Source organism: Dendropsophus ebraccatus, unplaced genomic scaffold (genome assembly GCF_027789765.1).
Source record: "Dendropsophus ebraccatus isolate aDenEbr1 unplaced genomic scaffold, aDenEbr1.pat pat_scaffold_1581_ctg1, whole genome shotgun sequence".
Lineage (NCBI taxonomy): Eukaryota > Metazoa > Chordata > Amphibia > Anura > Hylidae > Dendropsophus > Dendropsophus ebraccatus.
Window position 1 is genome coordinate 20,291 of NW_027209003.1, and position 17,166 is coordinate 37,456.

The 17,166-nt window shown below is 49.2% G+C and overlaps 22 non-coding genes across 22 annotated transcripts; 13 read left to right on the plus strand and 9 right to left on the minus strand.

Moving 5' to 3' along the window:
• Positions 1-964: 964 nt before the first annotated feature.
• TRNAF-GAA (transfer RNA phenylalanine (anticodon GAA)) lies at positions 965-1,037 on the minus strand. The gene has a single exon. It is a non-coding gene; the product is annotated as a tRNA-Phe (tRNA).
• A 2,237-nt stretch (positions 1,038-3,274) lies between these two features.
• TRNAL-CAG (transfer RNA leucine (anticodon CAG)) lies at positions 3,275-3,357 on the plus strand. Its single transcript has one exon. It is a non-coding gene; the product is annotated as a tRNA-Leu (tRNA).
• Positions 3,358-3,733: 376 nt separating this feature from the next.
• Positions 3,734-3,806, minus strand: TRNAF-GAA (transfer RNA phenylalanine (anticodon GAA)). Its single transcript has one exon. It is a non-coding gene; the product is annotated as a tRNA-Phe (tRNA).
• Positions 3,807-4,086: 280 nt separating this feature from the next.
• On the plus strand, positions 4,087-4,169 carry TRNAL-CAG (transfer RNA leucine (anticodon CAG)). Its single transcript has one exon. It is a non-coding gene; the product is annotated as a tRNA-Leu (tRNA).
• Positions 4,170-5,238: 1,069 nt separating this feature from the next.
• Positions 5,239-5,321, plus strand: TRNAL-CAG (transfer RNA leucine (anticodon CAG)). Its single transcript has one exon. It is a non-coding gene; the product is annotated as a tRNA-Leu (tRNA).
• A 732-nt stretch (positions 5,322-6,053) lies between these two features.
• TRNAL-CAG (transfer RNA leucine (anticodon CAG)) lies at positions 6,054-6,136 on the plus strand. Its single transcript has one exon. It is a non-coding gene; the product is annotated as a tRNA-Leu (tRNA).
• Positions 6,137-6,512: 376 nt separating this feature from the next.
• On the minus strand, positions 6,513-6,585 carry TRNAF-GAA (transfer RNA phenylalanine (anticodon GAA)). The gene has a single exon. It is a non-coding gene; the product is annotated as a tRNA-Phe (tRNA).
• A 279-nt stretch (positions 6,586-6,864) lies between these two features.
• Positions 6,865-6,947, plus strand: TRNAL-CAG (transfer RNA leucine (anticodon CAG)). The gene has a single exon. It is a non-coding gene; the product is annotated as a tRNA-Leu (tRNA).
• A 1,542-nt stretch (positions 6,948-8,489) lies between these two features.
• Positions 8,490-8,572, plus strand: TRNAL-CAG (transfer RNA leucine (anticodon CAG)). The gene has a single exon. It is a non-coding gene; the product is annotated as a tRNA-Leu (tRNA).
• A 1,521-nt stretch (positions 8,573-10,093) lies between these two features.
• TRNAF-GAA (transfer RNA phenylalanine (anticodon GAA)) lies at positions 10,094-10,166 on the minus strand. Its single transcript has one exon. It is a non-coding gene; the product is annotated as a tRNA-Phe (tRNA).
• A 279-nt stretch (positions 10,167-10,445) lies between these two features.
• TRNAL-CAG (transfer RNA leucine (anticodon CAG)) lies at positions 10,446-10,528 on the plus strand. Its single transcript has one exon. It is a non-coding gene; the product is annotated as a tRNA-Leu (tRNA).
• Positions 10,529-11,240: 712 nt separating this feature from the next.
• Positions 11,241-11,313, minus strand: TRNAF-GAA (transfer RNA phenylalanine (anticodon GAA)). The gene has a single exon. It is a non-coding gene; the product is annotated as a tRNA-Phe (tRNA).
• Positions 11,314-11,593: 280 nt separating this feature from the next.
• Positions 11,594-11,676, plus strand: TRNAL-CAG (transfer RNA leucine (anticodon CAG)). The gene has a single exon. It is a non-coding gene; the product is annotated as a tRNA-Leu (tRNA).
• A 711-nt stretch (positions 11,677-12,387) lies between these two features.
• On the minus strand, positions 12,388-12,460 carry TRNAF-GAA (transfer RNA phenylalanine (anticodon GAA)). Its single transcript has one exon. It is a non-coding gene; the product is annotated as a tRNA-Phe (tRNA).
• A 281-nt stretch (positions 12,461-12,741) lies between these two features.
• Positions 12,742-12,824, plus strand: TRNAL-CAG (transfer RNA leucine (anticodon CAG)). The gene has a single exon. It is a non-coding gene; the product is annotated as a tRNA-Leu (tRNA).
• A 376-nt stretch (positions 12,825-13,200) lies between these two features.
• TRNAF-GAA (transfer RNA phenylalanine (anticodon GAA)) lies at positions 13,201-13,273 on the minus strand. The gene has a single exon. It is a non-coding gene; the product is annotated as a tRNA-Phe (tRNA).
• A 280-nt stretch (positions 13,274-13,553) lies between these two features.
• Positions 13,554-13,636, plus strand: TRNAL-CAG (transfer RNA leucine (anticodon CAG)). Its single transcript has one exon. It is a non-coding gene; the product is annotated as a tRNA-Leu (tRNA).
• A 710-nt stretch (positions 13,637-14,346) lies between these two features.
• On the minus strand, positions 14,347-14,419 carry TRNAF-GAA (transfer RNA phenylalanine (anticodon GAA)). Its single transcript has one exon. It is a non-coding gene; the product is annotated as a tRNA-Phe (tRNA).
• A 280-nt stretch (positions 14,420-14,699) lies between these two features.
• TRNAL-CAG (transfer RNA leucine (anticodon CAG)) lies at positions 14,700-14,782 on the plus strand. Its single transcript has one exon. It is a non-coding gene; the product is annotated as a tRNA-Leu (tRNA).
• A 711-nt stretch (positions 14,783-15,493) lies between these two features.
• Positions 15,494-15,566, minus strand: TRNAF-GAA (transfer RNA phenylalanine (anticodon GAA)). Its single transcript has one exon. It is a non-coding gene; the product is annotated as a tRNA-Phe (tRNA).
• A 280-nt stretch (positions 15,567-15,846) lies between these two features.
• On the plus strand, positions 15,847-15,929 carry TRNAL-CAG (transfer RNA leucine (anticodon CAG)). Its single transcript has one exon. It is a non-coding gene; the product is annotated as a tRNA-Leu (tRNA).
• A 727-nt stretch (positions 15,930-16,656) lies between these two features.
• Positions 16,657-16,739, plus strand: TRNAL-CAG (transfer RNA leucine (anticodon CAG)). The gene has a single exon. It is a non-coding gene; the product is annotated as a tRNA-Leu (tRNA).
• Positions 16,740-17,166: the final 427 nt, after the last annotated feature.

Consider the following 17,166-nt stretch of genomic DNA (forward strand, 5'->3'; position numbering starts at 1 on the left):
GGAGCTGGGCAGTCACACGTGTCTTCCTGACCCTTGCTTGGGTAGTACACAAGATTGTAATATACACCCAATGACGGTCATAGGTTTTTCCTTTGGAGAAGTTCTCCCGCTAAGGCTTAAGGAGTAGAATAGTTCTGTTTGGAAAAGTACACTATCTTGCCGACAGGTTGTCAGGATGGCGCGAGCGGTCTAAGGCGCTGCGTTCAGGTCGCAGTCTCCTCTGGAGGCGTGGGTTCGAATCCCACTTCTGACAGTGTTCTGAAGCGCGGGCTTTGTCTTTCTCTTTACTTAACTATCTCCTTTCTAGGAGGTTGCCGAGTAGAAGAGCGTAGAAAAACAGAATTTGATAGCGCAGGTTCTTTCAGGGAATCTCCAGAGCAAGGGTGTTCTTTTCTGAGCCTCACCAAACCCTTTTTCAAAGAGCTTCTAAAATCCCACCACCTCCAAGAAACCCTACATCGTTCTGATGGACTGTAAGCTGAATTTTTAAATTCCTCTTCGCTGCCATGCAACGCCTGGCCTTTGCCGTAAATTGCCTAAGCTCTCAAAACTCCAAACATCTGAGCTGTATCCTCAATGTTCCTGGCGCTTTTACGCACTGGTGAAGCCTCATGGGGGCAGGGGTTTATCTTTCACTGCAGCCAGACGTGACTGCTCCTGTCTGCTGCCGTCTGATGGATGATGCCAGCGTGCCTGCGTGCATTACACATTTCTTCAATTTCAAGGACCGGTGAAGGCAGACTGAAGAATGGTGCCCATGAGCAATATTGTTTAGGCCAGCTGGGCAATGCTAGTTAGCTGCTTTCTTCCACCATACCAGTTTGCTCCTGGAACTGCAGCTCAGCTCCAACCAGGCCAGTGCTGCCGAGTGGTAAAACGGCACACAAGCCGAGGACAGGCCATTTTGGAGGAAAGACGGGAACGAATCTCATTACTTTAGTTGATGCGTACCTAAAAAAGCACCTGCCGAAACCCGGGATCGAACCAGGGACCTTTAGATCTTCAGTCTAACGCTCTCCCAACTGAGCTATTTCGGCCTCCTGAGTGCCCGGTGGCCAATGGCCTTCCACGGGAGGGGTACAAACTGTAGTACAGCACTTCTCCCAAAGTACTATCTGGAGCTACCAAGAGCTGAGGAGCCACAAGCATGGAGCTGGGCAGTCACACGTGTCTTCCTGACCCTTGCTTGGGTAGTACACAAGATTGTAATATACACCCAATGACGGTCATGGTTTTTCCTTTGGAGAAGTTCTCCCGCTAAGGCTTAAGGAGTAGAATAGTTCTGTTTGGAAAAGTACACTATCTTGCCGACAGGTTGTCAGGATGGCCGAGCGGTCTAAGGCGCTGCGTTCAGGTCGCAGTCTCCTCTGGAGGCGTGGGTTCGAATCCACTTCTGACAGTGTTCTGAAGCGCGGGCTTTGTCTTTCTCTTTACTTAACTATCTCCTTTCTAGGAGGTTGCCGAGTAGAAGAGCGTAGAAAAACAGAATTTGATAGCGCAGGTTCTTTCAGGGAATCTCCAGAGCAAGGGTGTTCTTTTCTGAGCCTCACCAAACCCTTTTTCAAAGAGCTTCTAAAATCACCACCACCTCCAAGAAACCCTACATCGTTCTGATGGACTGTAAGCTGAATTTTTAAATTCCTCTTCGCTGCCATGCAACGCCTGGCCTTTGCCGTAAATTGCCTAAGCTCTCAAAACTCCAAACATCTGAGCTGTATCCTCAATGTTCCTGGCGCTTTTACGCACTGGTGAAGCCTCATGGGGGCAGGGGTTTATCTTTCACTGCAGCCAGACGTGACTGCTCCTGTCTGCTGCCGTCTGATGGATGATGCAGCGTGCCTGCGTGCATTACACATTTCTTCAATTTCAAGGACCGTGAAGGCAGACTGAAGAATGGTGCCCATGAGCAATATTGTTTAGGCCAGCTGGGCAATGCTAGTTAGCTGCTTTCTTCCACCATACCAGTTTGCTCCTGGAACTGCAGCTCAGCTCCAACCAGGCCAGTGCTGCCGAGTGGTAAAACGGCACACAAGCCGAGGACAGGCCATTTTGAGGAAAAGACGGGAACGAATCTCATTACTTTAGTTGATGCGTACCTAAAAAGCACCTGCCGAAACCCGGGATCGAACCAGGGACCTTTAGATCTTCAGTCTAACGCTCTCCAACTGAGCTATTTCGGCCTCCTGAGTGCCCGGTGGCCAATGGCCTTCCACGGGAGGGGTACAAACTGTAGTACAGCACTTCTCCCAAAGTACTATCTGGAGCTACCAAGAGCTGAGGAGCCACAAAGCATGGAGCTGGGCAGTCACACGTGTCTTCCTGACCCTTGCTTGGGTAGTACACAAGATTGTAATATACACCCAATGACGGTCATGGTTTTTCCTTTGGAGAAGTTCTCCCGCTAAGGCTTAAGGAGTAGAATAGTTCTGTTTGGAAAAGTACACTATCTTGCCGACAGGTTGTCAGGATGGCCGAGCGGTCTAGGCGCTGCGTTCAGGTCGCAGTCTCCTCTGGAGGCGTGGGTTCGAATCCCACTTCTGACAGTGTTCTGAAGCGCGGGCTTTGTCTTTCTCTTTACTTAACTATCTCCTTTCTAGGAGGTTGCCGAGTAGAAGAGCGTAGAAAAACAGAATTTGATAGCGCAGGTTCTTTCAGGGAATCTCCAGAGCAAGGGTGTTCTTTTCTGAGCCTCACCAAACCCTTTTTCAAAGAGCTTCTAAAATCCCACACCTCCAAGAAACCCTACATCGTTCTGATGGACTGTAAGCTGAATTTTTAAATTCCTCTTCGCTGCCATGCAACGCCTGGCCTTTGCCGTAAATTGCCTAAGCTCTCAAAACTCCAAACAATCTGAGCTGTATCCTCAATGTTCTCATTACAATCTCATTACTTTAGTTGATGCGTACCTAAAAAAGCACCTGCCGAAACCCGGGATCGAACCAGGGCCTTTAGATCTTCAGTCTAACGCTCTCCCAACTGAGCTATTTCGGCCTCCTGAGTGCCCGGTTGGCCAATGGCCTTCCACGGGAGGGGTACAAACTGTAGTACAGCACTTCTCCCAAAGTACTATCTGGAGCTACCAAGAGCTGAGGAGCCACAAGCATGGAGCTGGGGCAGTCACACGTGTCTTCCTGACCCTTGCTTGGGTAGTACACAAGATTGTAATATACACCCAATGACGGTCATGGTTTTTTCCTTTGGAGAAGTTCTCCCGCTAAGGCTTAAGGAGTAGAATAGTTCTGTTTGGAAAAGTACAACTATCTTGCGACAGGTTGTCAGGATGGCCGAGCGGTCTAAGGCGCTGCGTTCAGGTCGCAGTCTCCTCTGGAGGCGTGGGTTCGAATCCCACTTCTGACAGTGTTCTGAAGCGCGGGCTTTGTCTTTCTCTTTACTTAACTATCTCCTTTCTAGGAGGTTGCCGAGTAGAAGAGCGTAGAAAAACAGAATTTGATAGCGCAGGTTCTTTCAGGGAATCTCCAGAGCAAGGGTGTTCTTTTCTGAGCCTCACCAAACCCTTTTTCAAAGAGCTTCTAAAATCCCACCACCTCCAAGAAACCCTACATCGTTCTGATGGACTGTAAGCTGAATTTTTAAATTCCTCTTCGCTGCCATGCAACGCCTGGCCTTTGCCGTAAATTGCCTAAGCTCTCAAAACTCCAAACATCTGAGCTGTATCCTCAATGTTCTCATTACAATCTCATTACTTTAGTTGATGCGTACCTAAAAAAGCACCTGCCGAAACCCGGGATCGAACCAGGGACCTTTAGATCTTCAGTCTAACGCTCTCCCAACTGAGCTATTTCGGCCTCCTGAGTGCCCGGTGGCCAATGGCCTTCCACGGGAGGGGTACAAACTGTAGTACAGCACTTCTCCCAAAGTACTATCTGGAGCTACCAAGAGCTGAGGAGCCACAAGCATGGAGCTGGGCAGTCACACGTGTCTTCCTGACCCTTGCTTGGGTAGTACACAAGATTGTAATATACACCCAATGACGGTCATGGTTTTTCCTTTGGAGAAGTTCTCCCGCTAAGGCTTAAGGAGTAGAATAGTTCTGTTTGGAAAAGTACACTATCTTGCCGACAGGTTGTCAGGATGGCCGAGCGGTCTAAGGCGCTGCGTTCAGGTCGCAGTCTCCTCTGGAGGCGTGGGTTCGAATCCCACTTCTGACAGTGTTCTGAAGCGCGGGCTTTGTCTTTCTCTTTACTTAACTATCTCCTTTCTAGGAGGTTGCCGAGTAGAAGAGCGTAGAAAAACAGAATTTGATAGCGCAGGTTCTTTCAGGGAATCTCCAGAGCAAGGGTGTTCTTTTCTGAGCCTCACCAAACCCTTTTTCAAAGAGCTTCTAAAATCCCACCACCTCCAAGAAACCCTACATCGTTCTGATGGACTGTAAGCTGAATTTTTAAATTCCTCTTCGCTGCCATGCAACGCCTGGCCTTTGCCGTAAATTGCCTAAGCTCTCAAAACTCCAAACATCTGAGCTGTATCCTCAATGTTCCTGGCGCTTTTACGCACTGGTGAAGCCTCATGGGGGCAGGGGTTTATCTTTCACTGCAGCCAGACGTGACTGCTCCTGTCTGCTGCCGTCTGATGGATGATGCCAGCGTGCCTGCGTGCATTACACATTTCTTCAATTTCAAGGACCGGTGAAGGCAGACTGAAGAATGGTGCCCATGAGCAATATCGTTTAGGCCAGCTGGGCAATGCTAGTTAGCTGCTTTCTTCCACCATACCAGTTTGCTCCTGGAACTGCAGCTCAGCTCCAACCAGGCCAGTGCTGCCGAGTGGTAAAACGGCACACAAGCCGAGGACAGGCCATTTTGGAGGAAAGACGGGAACGAATCTCATTACTTTAGTTGATGCGTACCTAAAAAAGCACCTGCCGAAACCCGGGATCGAACCAGGGACCTTTTAGATCTTCAGTCTAACGCTCTCCCAACTGAGCTATTTCGGCCTCCTGAGTGCCCGGTGGCCAATGGCCTTCCACGGGAGGGGTACAAACTGTAGTACAGCACTTCTCCCAAAGTACTATCTGGAGCTACCAAGAGCTGAGGCGCCACAAGGCATGGAGCTGGGCAGTCACACGTGTCTTCCTGACCCTTGCTTGGGTAAGTACACAAGATTGTAATATACACCCCAATGACGGTCATGGTTTTTCCTTTGGAGAAGTTCTCCCGCTAAGGCTTAAGGAGTAGAATAGTTTCTGTTTGGAAAAGTACACTATCTTGCCGACAGGTTGTCAGGATGGCCGAGCGGTCTAAGGCGCTGCGTTCAGGTCGCAGTCTCCTCTGGAGGCGTGGGTTCGAATCCCACTTCTGACAGTGTTCTGAAGCGCGGGCTTTGTCTTTCTCTTTACTTAAACTATCTCCTTTCTAGGAGGTTGCCGAGTAGAAGAGCGTAGAATAACAGAATTTGATAGCGCAGGTTCTTTCAGGGAATCTCCAGAGCAAGGGTGTTCTTTTCTGAGCCTCACCAAACCCTTTTTCAAAGAGCTTCTAAAATCCCACCACCTCCAAGAAACCCTACATCGTTCTGATGGACTGTAAGCTGAATTTTTAAATTCCTCTTCGCTGCCATGCAACGCCTGGCCTTTGCCGTAAATTGCCTAAGCTCTCAAAACTCCAAACATCTGAGCTGTATCCTCAATGTTCTCATTACAATCTCATTACTTTAGTTGATGCGTACCTAAAAAAGCACCTGCCGAAACCCGGGACGAACCAGGGACCTTTAGAGTCTTCAGTCTAACGCTCTCCCAACTGAAGCTATTTCGGCCTCCTGAGTGCCCGGTGGCCAATGGCCTTCCACGGGAGGGGTACAAACTGTAGTACAGCACTTCTCCCAAAGTACTATCTGGAGCTACCAAGAGCTGAGGAGCCACAAGCATGGAGCTGGGCAGTCACACGTGTCTTCCTGACCCTTGCTTGGGTAGTACACAAGATTGTAATATACACCCAATGACGGTCATGGTTTTTCCTTTGGAGAAGTTCTCCCCGCTAAGGCTTAAGGAGTAGAATAGTTCTGTTTGGAAAAGTACACTGCCTTGCCGACAGGTTGTCAGGATGGCCGAGCGGTCTAAGGCGCTGCGTTCAGGTCGCAGTCTCCTCTGGAGGCGTGGGTTCGAATCCCACTTCTGACAGTGTTCTGAAGCGCGGGCTTTGTCTTTCTCTTTACTTAACTATCTCCTTTCTAGGAGGTTGCCGAGTAGAAGAGCGTAGAAAAAACAGAATTTGATAGCGCAGGTTCTTTCAGGGAATCTCCAGAGCAAGGGTGTTCTTTTCTGAGCCTCACCAAACCCTTTTCAAAGAGCTTCTAAAATCCACCACCCTCCAAGAACCCCTACATCGTTCTGATGGACTGTAAGCTGAATTTTTAAATTCCTCTTCGCTGCCATGCAACGCCTGGCCTTTGCCGTAAATTGCCTAAGCTCTCAAAACTCCAAACATCTGAGCTGTATCCTCAATGTTCTCATTACAATCTCATTACTTTAGTTGATGCGTACCTAAAAAAGCACCTGCCGAAACCCGGGATCGAACCAGGGACCTTTAGATCTTCAGTCTAACGCTCTCCCAACTGAGCTATTTCGGCCTCCTGAGTGCCCGGTGGCCAATGGCCTTCCACGGGAGGGGTACAAACTGTAGTACAGCACTTCTCCCAAAGTACTATCTGGAGCGACCAAGAGCTGAGGAGCCACAAGCATGGAGCTGGGCAGTCACACGTGTCTTCCTGACCCTTGCTTGGGTAGTACACAAGATTGTAATATACACCCATGACGGTCATGGTTTTTCCTTTGGAGAAGTTCTCCCGCTAAGGCTTAAGGAGTAGAATAGTTCTGTTTGGAAAAGTACACTATCTTGCCGACAGGTTGTCAGGATGGCCGAGCGGTCTAAGGCGCTGCGTTCAGGTCGCAGTCTCCTCTGGAGGCGTGGGTTCGAATCCCACTTCTGACAGTGTTCTGAAGCGCGTGCTTTGTCTTTCTCTTTACTTAACTATCTCCTTTCTAGGAGGTTGCCGAGTAGAAGAGCGTAGAAAAACAGAATTTGATAGCGCAGGTTCTTTCAGGGAATCTCCAGAGCAAGGGTGTTCTTTTCTGAGCCTCACCAAACCCTTTTTCAAAGAGCTTCTAAAATCCCACCACCTCCAAGAAACCCTACATCGTTCTGATGGACTGTAAGCTGAATTTTAAATTCCTCTTCGCTGCCATGCAACGCCTGGCCCTTTGCCGTAAATTGCCTAAGCTCTCAAAACTCCAAACATCTGAGCTGTATCCGCAATGTTCTCATTACAATCTCATTACTTTAGTTGATGCGTACCTAAAAAAGCACCTGCCGAAACCCGGATCGAACCAGGGACCTTAGATCTTCAGTCTAACGCCTCTCCCAACTGAGCTATTTCGGCCTCTGAGTGCCCGGTGGCCAATGGCCTTCCACGGGAGGGGTACAAACTGTAGTACAGCACTTCTCCCAAAGTACTATCTGGAGCTACCAAGAGCTGAGGAGCCACAAGCATGGAGCTGGGCAGGTCACACGTGTCTTCCTGACCCTTGCTTGGGTAGTACACAAGATTGTAATATAACACCCAATGACGGTCATGGTTTTTCCTTTGGAGAAGTTCTCCCGCTAAAGGGCTTAAGGAGTAGAATAGTTCTGTTTGGAAAAGTACCTATCTTGCCGACAGGTTGTCAGGATGGCCGATCGGTCTAAGGCGCTGCGTTCAGGTCGCAGTCTCCTCTGGAGGCGTGGGTTCGAATCCCACTTCTGACAGTGTTCTGAAGCGCGGGCTTTGTCTTTCTCTTTACTTAACTATCTCCTTTCTAGGAGGTTGCCGAGTAGAAGAGCGTAGAAAAACAGAATTTGATAGCGCAGGTTCTTTCAGGGAATCTCCAGAGCAAGGGTGTTCTTTTCTGAGCCTCACCAAACCCTTTTCAAAGAGCTTCTAAAATCCACACCACCTCCAAGAAACCCTACATCGTTCTGATGGACTGTAAGCTGAATTTTTAAATTCCTCTTCGCTGCCATGCAACGCCTGGCCTTGCCGTAAATTGCCTAAGCTCTCAAAACTCCAAACATCTTGAGCTGTATCCTCAATGTTCTCATTACAATCTCATTACTTTAGTTGATGCGTACCTAAAAAAAGCACCTGCCGAAACCCGGGATCGAAACCAGGGACCTTTAGATCTTCAGTCTAACGCTCTCCAACTGAGCTATTTCGGCCTCCTGAGTGCCCGGTGGCCAATGGCCTTCCACGGGAGGGGTACAAACTGTAGTACAGCACTTCTCCCAAAGTACTATCTGGAGCTACCAAGAGCTGAGGAGCCACAAGCATGGAGCTGGCAGTCACCAAGTGTCTTCCTGACCCTTGCTTGGGTAGTACACAAGATTGTAATATACACCCAATGACGGTCATGGTTTTTCCTTTGGAGAAGTTCTCCCGCTAAGGCTTAAGGAGTAGAATAGTTCTGTTTGGAAAAGTACACTATCTTGCCGACAGGTGTCAGGATGGCCGAGCGGTCTAAGGCGCTGCGTTCAGGTCGCAGTCTCCTCTGGAGGCGTGGGTTCGAATCCCACTTCTGACAGTGTTCTGAAGCGCGGGCTTTGTCTTTCTCTTTACTTAACTATCTCCTTTCTAGGAGGTTGCCGAGTAGAAGAGCGTAGAAAAACAGAATTTGATAGCGCAGGTTCTTTCAGGGAATCTCCAGAGCAAGGGTGTTCTTTCTGAGCCTCACCAAACCCTTTTTCAAAGAGCTTCTAAAATCCCACCACCTCCAAGAAACCCTACATCGTTCTGATGGACTGTAAGCTGAATTTTTAAATTCCTCTTCGCTGCCATGCAACGCCTGGCCTTTGCCGTAAATTGCCTAAGCTCTCAAAACTCCAAACATCTGAGCTGTATCCTCAATGTTCTCATTACAATCTCATTACTTTAGTTGATGCGTACCTAAAAAAGCACCTGCCTGAAACCCGGGATCGAACCAGGGACTTTAGATCTTCAGTCTAACGCTCTCCCAACTGAGCTATTTCGGCCATCCTGAGTGCCCGGTGGCCAATGGCCATTCCACGGGAGGGGTACAAACTGTAGTACAGCACTTCTCCCAAAGTACTATCTGGAGCTACCAAGAGCTGAGGAGCCACAAGCATGGAGCTGGGCAGTCACACGTGTCTTCCTGACCCTTGCTTGGGTAGTACCAAGATTGTAATATACACCCAATGACGGTCATGGTTTTTCCTTTGGAGAAGTTCTCCCGCTAAGGCTTACGGAGTAGAATAGTTCTGTTTGGAAAAGTACACTATCTTGCCGACAGGTTGTCAGGATGGCCGAGCGGTCCTAAGGCGCTGCGTTCAGGTCGCAGTCTCCTCTGGAGGCGTGGGTTCGAATCCCACTTCTGACAGTGTTCTGAAGCGCGGGCTTTGTCTTTCTCTTTACTTAACTATCTCCTTTCTAGGAGGTTGCCGAGTAGAAGAGCGTAGAAAAACAGAATTTGATAGCGCAGTTCTTTCAGGGAATCTCCAGAGCAAGGGTGTTCTTTTCTGAGCCTCACCAAACCCTTTTTCAAAGAGCTTCTAAAATCCCACCACCTCCAAGAAACCCTACATCGTTCTGATGGACTGTAAGCTGAATTTTTAAATTCCTCTTCGCTGCCATGCAACGCCTGGCCTTTGCCGTAAATTGCCTAAGCTCTCAAAACTCCAACATCTGAGCTGTATCCTCAATGTTCCTGGCGCTTTTACGCACTGGTGAAGCCTCATGGGGCAGGGGTTTATCTTTCACTGCAGCCAGACGTGACTGCTCCTGTCTGCTGCCGTCTGATGGATGATGCCAGCGTGCCTGCGTGCATTACACATTTCTTCCATTTCAAGGACCGGTGAAGGCAGACTGAAGAATGGTGCCCATGAGCAATATTGTTTAGGCCAGCTGGGCAATGCTAGTTAGCTGCTTTCTTCCACCATACCAGTTTGCTCCTGGAACTGCAGCTCAGCTCCAACCAGGCCAGTGCTGCCGAGTGGTAAAACGGCACACAAGCCGAGGACAGGCCATATTTGGAGGAAAGACGGGAACGAATCTCATTACTTTAGTGATGCGTACCTAAAAAAGCACCTGCCGAAACCCGGGATCGAACCAGGGACCTTTAGATCTTCAGTCTAACGCTCTCCCAACTGAGCTATTTCGGCCTCCTGAGTGCCCGGTGGCCAATGGCCTTCCACGGGAGGGTACAAACTGTAGTACAGCACTTCTCCCAAAGTACTATCTGGAGCTACCAAGAGCTGAGGAGCCACAAGCATGGAGCTGGCAGTCCACACGTGTCTTCCTGACCCTTGCTTGGGTAGTACACAAGATTGTAATATACACCCAATGACGGTCATGGTTTTTCCTTTGGAGAAGTTCTCCCGCTAAGGCTTAAGGAGTAGAATAGTTCTGTTTGGAAAAGTACACTATCTTGCCGACAGGTTGTCAGGATGGCCGAGCGGTCTAAGGCGCTGCGTTCAGGTCGCAGTCTCCTCTGGAGGCGTGGGTTCGAATCCCACTTCTGACAGTGTTCTGAAGCGCGGGCTTTGTCTTTCTCTTTACTTAACTATCTCCTTTCTAGGAGGTTGCCGAGTAGAAGAGCGTAGAAAAACAGAATTTGATAGCGCAGGTTCTTTCAGGAATCTCCAGAGCAAGGGTGTTCTTTTCTGAGCCTCACCAAACCCTTATTCAAAGAGCTTCTAAAATCCCACCACCTCCAAGAAACCCTACATCGTTCTGATGGACTGTAAGCTGAATTTTTAAATTCCGCTTCGCTGCCATGCAACGCCTGGCCTTTGCCGTAAATTGCCTAAGCTCTCAAAACTCCAACATCTGAGCTGTATCCTCAATGTTCCTGGCGCTTTTACGCACTGGTGAAGCCTCATGGGGGCAGGGGTTTATCTTTCACTGCAGCCCAGACGTGACTGCTCCTGTCTGCTGCCGTCTGATGGATGATGCCAGCGTGCCTGCGTGCATTACACATTTCTTCAATTTCAAGGACCGGTGAAGGCAGACTGAAGAATGGTGCCCATGAGCAATATTGTTTAGGCCAGCTGGGCAATGCTAGTTAGCTGCTTTCTTCCACCATACCAGTTTGCTCCTGGAACTGCAGCTCAGCTCCAACCAGGCCAGTGCTGCCGAGTGGTAAAAACGGCAACACAAGCCGAGGACAGGCCATATTGGAGGAAAGACGGGAACGAATCTCATTACTTTAGTTGATGCGTACCTAAAAAAGCACCTGCCGAAACCCGGGATCGAACCAGGGACCTTTAGATCTTCAGTCTAACGCTCTCCCAACTGAGCTATTTCGGCCTCCTGAGTGCCCGGTGGCCAATGGCCTTCCACGGGAGGGGTACAAACTGTAGTACAGCACTTCTCCCAAAGTACTATCTGGAGCTACCAAGAGCTGAGGAGCCACAAGCATGGAGCTGGGCAGTCACACGTGTCTTCCTGACCCTTGCTTGGGTAGTACACAAGATTGTAATATACACCCAATGACGGTCATGGTTTTTCCTTTGGAGAAGTTCTCCCGCTAAGGCTTAAGGAGTAGAATAGTTCTGTTTGGAAAAGTACACTATCTTGCCGACAGGTTGTCAGGATGGCCGAGCGGTCTAAGGCGCTGCGTTCAGGTCGCAGTCTCCTCTGGAGGCGTGGGTTCGAATCCCACTTCTGACAGTGTTCTGAAGCGCGGGCTTTGTCTTTCTCTTTACTTAACTATCTCCTTTCTAGGAGGTTGCCGAGTAGAAGAGCGTAGAAAAACAGAATTTGATAGCGCAGGTTCTTTCAGGGAATCTCCAGAGCAAGGGTGTTCTTTTCTGAGCCTCACCAAACCCTTTTTCAAAGAGCTTCTAAAATCCCACCACCTCCAAGAAACCCTACATCGTTCTGATGGACTGTAAGCTGAATTTTTAAATTCCTCTTCGCTGCCATGCAACGCCTGGCCTTTGCCGTAAATTGCCTAAGCTCTCAAAACTCCAAACATCTGAGCTGTATCCTCAATGTTCCTGGCGCTTTTACGCACTGGTGAAGCCTCATGGGGGCAGGGGTTTATCTTTCACTGCAGCCAGACGTGACTGCTCCTGTCTGCTGCCGTCTGATGGATGATGCCAGCGTGCCTGCGTGCATTACACATTTCTTCAATTTCAAGGACCGGTGAAGGCAGACTGAAGAATGGTGCCCATGAGCAATATTGTTTAGGCCAGCTGGGCAATGCTAGTTAGCTGCTTTCTTCCACCATACCAGTTTGCTCCTGGAACTGCAGCTCAGCTCCAACCAGGCCAGTGCTGCCGAGTGGTAAAACGGCACACAAGCCGAGGACAGGCCATATTGGAGGAAAGACGGGAACGAATCTCATTACTTTAGTTGATGCGTACCTAAAAAAGCACCTGCCGAAACCCGGGATCGAACCAGGGACCTTTAGATCTTCAGTCTAACGCTCTCCCAACTGAGCTATTTCGGCCTCCTGAGTGCACGGTGGCCAATGGCCTTCCACGGGAGGGGTACAAACTGTAGTACAGCACTTCTCCCAAAGTACTATCTGGAGCTACCAAGAGCTGAGGAGCCACAAGCATGGAGCTGGGCAGTCACACGTGTCTTCCTGACCCTTGCTTGGGTAGTACACAAGATTGTAATATACACCCAATGACGGTCATGGTTTTTCTCTTTGGAGAAGTTCTCCCGCTAAGGCTTAAGGAGTAGAATAGTTCTGTTTGGAAAAGTACACTATCTTGCCGACAGGTTGTCAGGATGGCCGAGCGGTCTAAGGCGCTGCGTTCAGGTCGCAGTCTCCTCTGGAGGCGTGGGTTCGAATCCCACTTCTGACAGTGTTCTGAAGCGCGGGCTTTGTCTTTCTCTTTACTTAACTATCTCCTTTCTAGGAGGTTGCCGAGTAGAAGAGCGTAGAAAAACAGAATTTGATAGCGCAGGTTCTTTCAGGGAATCTCCAGAGCAAGGGTGTTCTTTTCTGAGCCTCACCAAACCCTTTTTCAAAGAGCTTCTAAAATCCCACCACCTCCAAGAAACCCTACATCGTTCTGATGGACTGTAAGCTGAATTTTTAAATTCCTCTTCGCTGCCATGCAACGCCTGGCCTTTGCCGTAAATTGCCTAAGCTCTCAAAACTCCAAACATCTGAGCTGTATCCTCAATGTTCTCATTACAATCTCATTACTTTAGTTGATGCGTACCTAAAAAAGCACCTGCCGAAACCCGGGATCGAACCAGGGACCTTTAGATCTTCAGTCTAACGCTCTCCCAACTGAGCTATTTCGGCCTCCTGAGTGCCCGGTGGCCAATGGCCTTCCACGGGAGGGGTACAAACTGTAGTACAGCACTTCTCCCAAAGTACTATCTGGAGCTACCAAGAGCTGAGGAGCCACAAGCATGGAGCTGGGCAGTCACACGTGTCTTCCTGACCCTTGCTTGGGTAGTACACAAGATTGTAATATACACCCAATGACGGTCATGGTTTTTCCTTTGGAGAAGTTCTCCCGCTAAGGCTTAAGGAGTAGAATAGTTCTGTTTGGAAAAGTACACTATCTTGCCGACAGGTTGTCAGGATGGCCGAGCGGTCTAAGGCGCTGCGTTCAGGTCGCAGTCTCCTCTGGAGGCGTGGGTTCGAATCCCACTTCTGACAGTGTTCTGAAGCGCGGGCTTTGTCTTTCTCTTTACTTAACTATCTCCTTTCTAGGAGGTTGCCGAGTAGAAGAGCGTAGAAAAACAGAATTTGATAGCGCAGGTTCTTTCAGGGAATCTCCAGAGCAAGGGTGTTCTTTTCTGAGCCTCACCAAACCCTTTTTCAAAGAGCTTCTAAAATCCCACCACCTCCAAGAAACCCTACATCGTTCTGATGGACTGTAAGCTGAATTTTTAAATTCCTCTTCGCTGCCATGCAACGCCTGGCCTTTGCCGTAAATTGCCTAAGCTCTCAAAACTCCAAACATCTGAGCTGTATCCTCAATGTTCCTGGCGCTTTTACGCACTGGTGAAGCCTCATGGGGCAGGGGTTTATCTTTCACTGCAGCCAGACGTGACTGCTCCTGTCTGCTGCCGTCTGATGGATGATGCCAGCGTGCCTGCGTGCATTACACATTTCTTCAATTTCAAGGACCGGTGAAGGCAGACTGAAGAATGGTGCCCATGAGCAATATCGTTTAGGCCAGCTGGGCAATGCTAGTTAGCTGCTTTCTTCCACCATACCAGTTTGCTCCTGGAACTGCAGCTCAGCTCCAACCAGGCCAGTGCTGCCGAGTGGTAAAACGGCACACAAGCCGAGGACAGGCCATATTGGAGGAAAGACGGGAACGAATCTCATTACTTTAGTTGATGCGTACCTAAAAAAGCACCTGCCGAAACCCGGGATCGAACCAGGGACCTTTAGATCTTCAGTCTAACGCTCTCCCAACTGAGCTATTTCGGCCTCCTGAGTGCCCGGTGGCCAATGGCCTTCCACGGGAGGGGTACAAACTGTAGTACAGCACTTCTCCCAAAGTACTATCTGGAGCTACCAAGAGCTGAGGAGCCACAAGCATGGAGCTGGGCAGTCACACGTGTCTTCCTGACCCTTGCTTGGGTAGTACACAAGATTGTAATATACACCCAATGACGGTCATGGTTTTTCCTTTGGAGAAGTTCTCCCGCTAAGGCTTAAGGAGTAGAATAGTTCTGTTTGGAAAAGTACACTATCTTGCCGACAGGTTGTCAGGATGGCCGAGCGGTCTAAGGCGCTGCGTTCAGGTCGCAGTCTCCTCTGGAGGCGTGGGTTCGAATCCCACTTCTGACAGTGTTCTGAAGCGCGGGCTTTGTCTTTCTCTTTACTTAACTATCTCCTTTCTAGGAGGTTGCCGAGTAGAAGAGCGTAGAAAAACAGAATTTGATAGCGCAGGTTCTTTCAGGGAATCTCCAGAGCAAGGGTGTTCTTTTCTGAGCCTCACCAAACCCTTTTTCAAAGAGCTTCTAAAATCCCACCACCTCCAAGAAACCCTACATCGTTCTGATGGACTGTAAGCTGAATTTTTAAATTCCTCTTCGCTGCCATGCAACGCCTGGCCTTTGCCGTAAATTGCCTAAGCTCTCAAAACTCCAAACATCTGAGCTGTATCCTCAATGTTCCTGGCGCTTTTACGCACTGGTGAAGCCTCATGGGGGCAGGGGTTTATCTTTCACTGCAGCCAGACGTGACTGCTCCTGTCTGCTGCCGTCTGATGGATGATGCCAGCGTGCCTGCGTGCATTACACATTTCTTCAATTTCAAGGACCGGTGAAGGCAGACTGAAGAATGGTGCCCATGAGCAATATTGTTTAGGCCAGCTGGGCAATGCTAGTTAGCTGCTTTCTTCCACCATACCAGTTTGCTCCTGGAACTGCAGCTCAGCTCCAACCAGGCCAGTGCTGCCGAGTGGTAAAACGGCACACAAGCCGAGGACAGGCCATTTTGGAGGAAAGACGGGAACGAATCTCATTACTTTAGTTGATGCGTACCTAAAAAAGCACCTGCCGAAACCCGGGATCGAACCAGGGACCTTTAGATCTTCAGTCTAACGCTCTCCCAACTGAGCTATTTCGGCCTCCTGAGTGCCCGGTGGCCAATGGCCTTCCACGGGAGGGGTACAAACTGTAGTACAGCACTTCTCCCAAAGTACTATCTGGAGCTACCAAGAGCTGAGGAGCCACAAGCATGGAGCTGGGCAGTCACACGTGTCTTCCTGACCCTTGCTTGGGTAGTACACAAGATTGTAATATACACCCAATGACGGTCATGGTTTTTCCTTTGGAGAAGTTCTCCCGCTAAGGCTTAAGGAGTAGAATAGTTCTGTTTGGAAAAGTACACTATCTTGCCGACAGGTTGTCAGGATGGCCGAGCGGTCTAAGGCGCTGCGTTCAGGTCGCAGTCTCCTCTGGAGGCGTGGGTTCGAATCCCACTTCTGACAGTGTTCTGAAGCGCGGGCTTTGTCTTTCTCTTTACTTAACTATCTCCTTTCTAGGAGGTTGCCGAGTAGAAGAGCGTAGAAAAACAGAATTTGATAGCGCAGGTTCTTTCAGGGAATCTCCAGAGCAAGGGTGTTCTTTTCTGAGCCTCACCAAACCCTTTTTCAAAGAGCTTCTAAAATCCCACCACCTCCAAGAAACCCTACATCGTTCTGATGGACTGTAAGCTGAATTTTTAAATTCCTCTTCGCTGCCATGCAACGCCTGGCCTTTGCCGTAAATTGCCTAAGCTCTCAAAACTCCAAACATCTGAGCTGTATCCTCAATGTTCTCATTACAATCTCATTACTTTAGTTGATGCGTACCTAAAAAAGCACCTGCCGAAACCCGGGATCGAACCAGGACCTTTAGATCTTCAGTCTAACGCTCTCCCAACTGAGCTATTTCGGCCTCCTGAGTGCCCGGTGGCCAATGGCCTTCCACGGGAGGGTACAAACTGTAGTACAGCACTTCTCCCAAAGTACTATCTGGAGCTACCAAGAGCTGAGGAGCCACAAGCATGGAGCTGGGCAGTCACACGTGTCTTCCTGACCCTTGCTTGGGTAGTACACAAGATTGTAATATACACCCAATGACGGTCATGGTTTTTCCTTTGGAGAAGTTCTCCCGCTAAGGCTTAAGGAGTAGAATAGTTCTGTTTGGAAAAGTACACTATCTTGCCGACAGGTTGTCAGGATGGCCGAGCGGTCTAAGGCGCTGCGTTCAGGTCGCAGTCTCCTCTGGAGGCGTGGGTTCGAATCCCACTTCTGACAGTGTTCTGAAGCGCGGGCTTTGTCTTTCTCTTTACTTAACTATCTCCTTTCTAGGAGGTTGCCGAGTAGAAGAGCGTAGAAAAACAGAGTTGATAGCGCAGGTTCTTTCAGGGAATCTCCAGAGCAAGGTGTTCTTTTCTGAGCCTCACCAAACCCTTTTTCAAAGAGCTTCTAAAATCCCACCACCTCCAAGAAACCCTACATCGTTCTGATGGACTGTAAGCTGAATTTTTAAATTCCTCTTCGCTGCCATGCAACGCCTGGCCTTTGCCGTAAATTGCCTAGCTCTCAAACTCCAACATCTGAGCTGTATCCTCAATGTTCTCATTACAATCCTCTTACTTTAGTTTGATGCGTACCTAAAAAAGCACCTGCCGAAACGGGATCGAACCAGGGCCTGTTAGATCTTCAGTCTAACGCTCTCCCA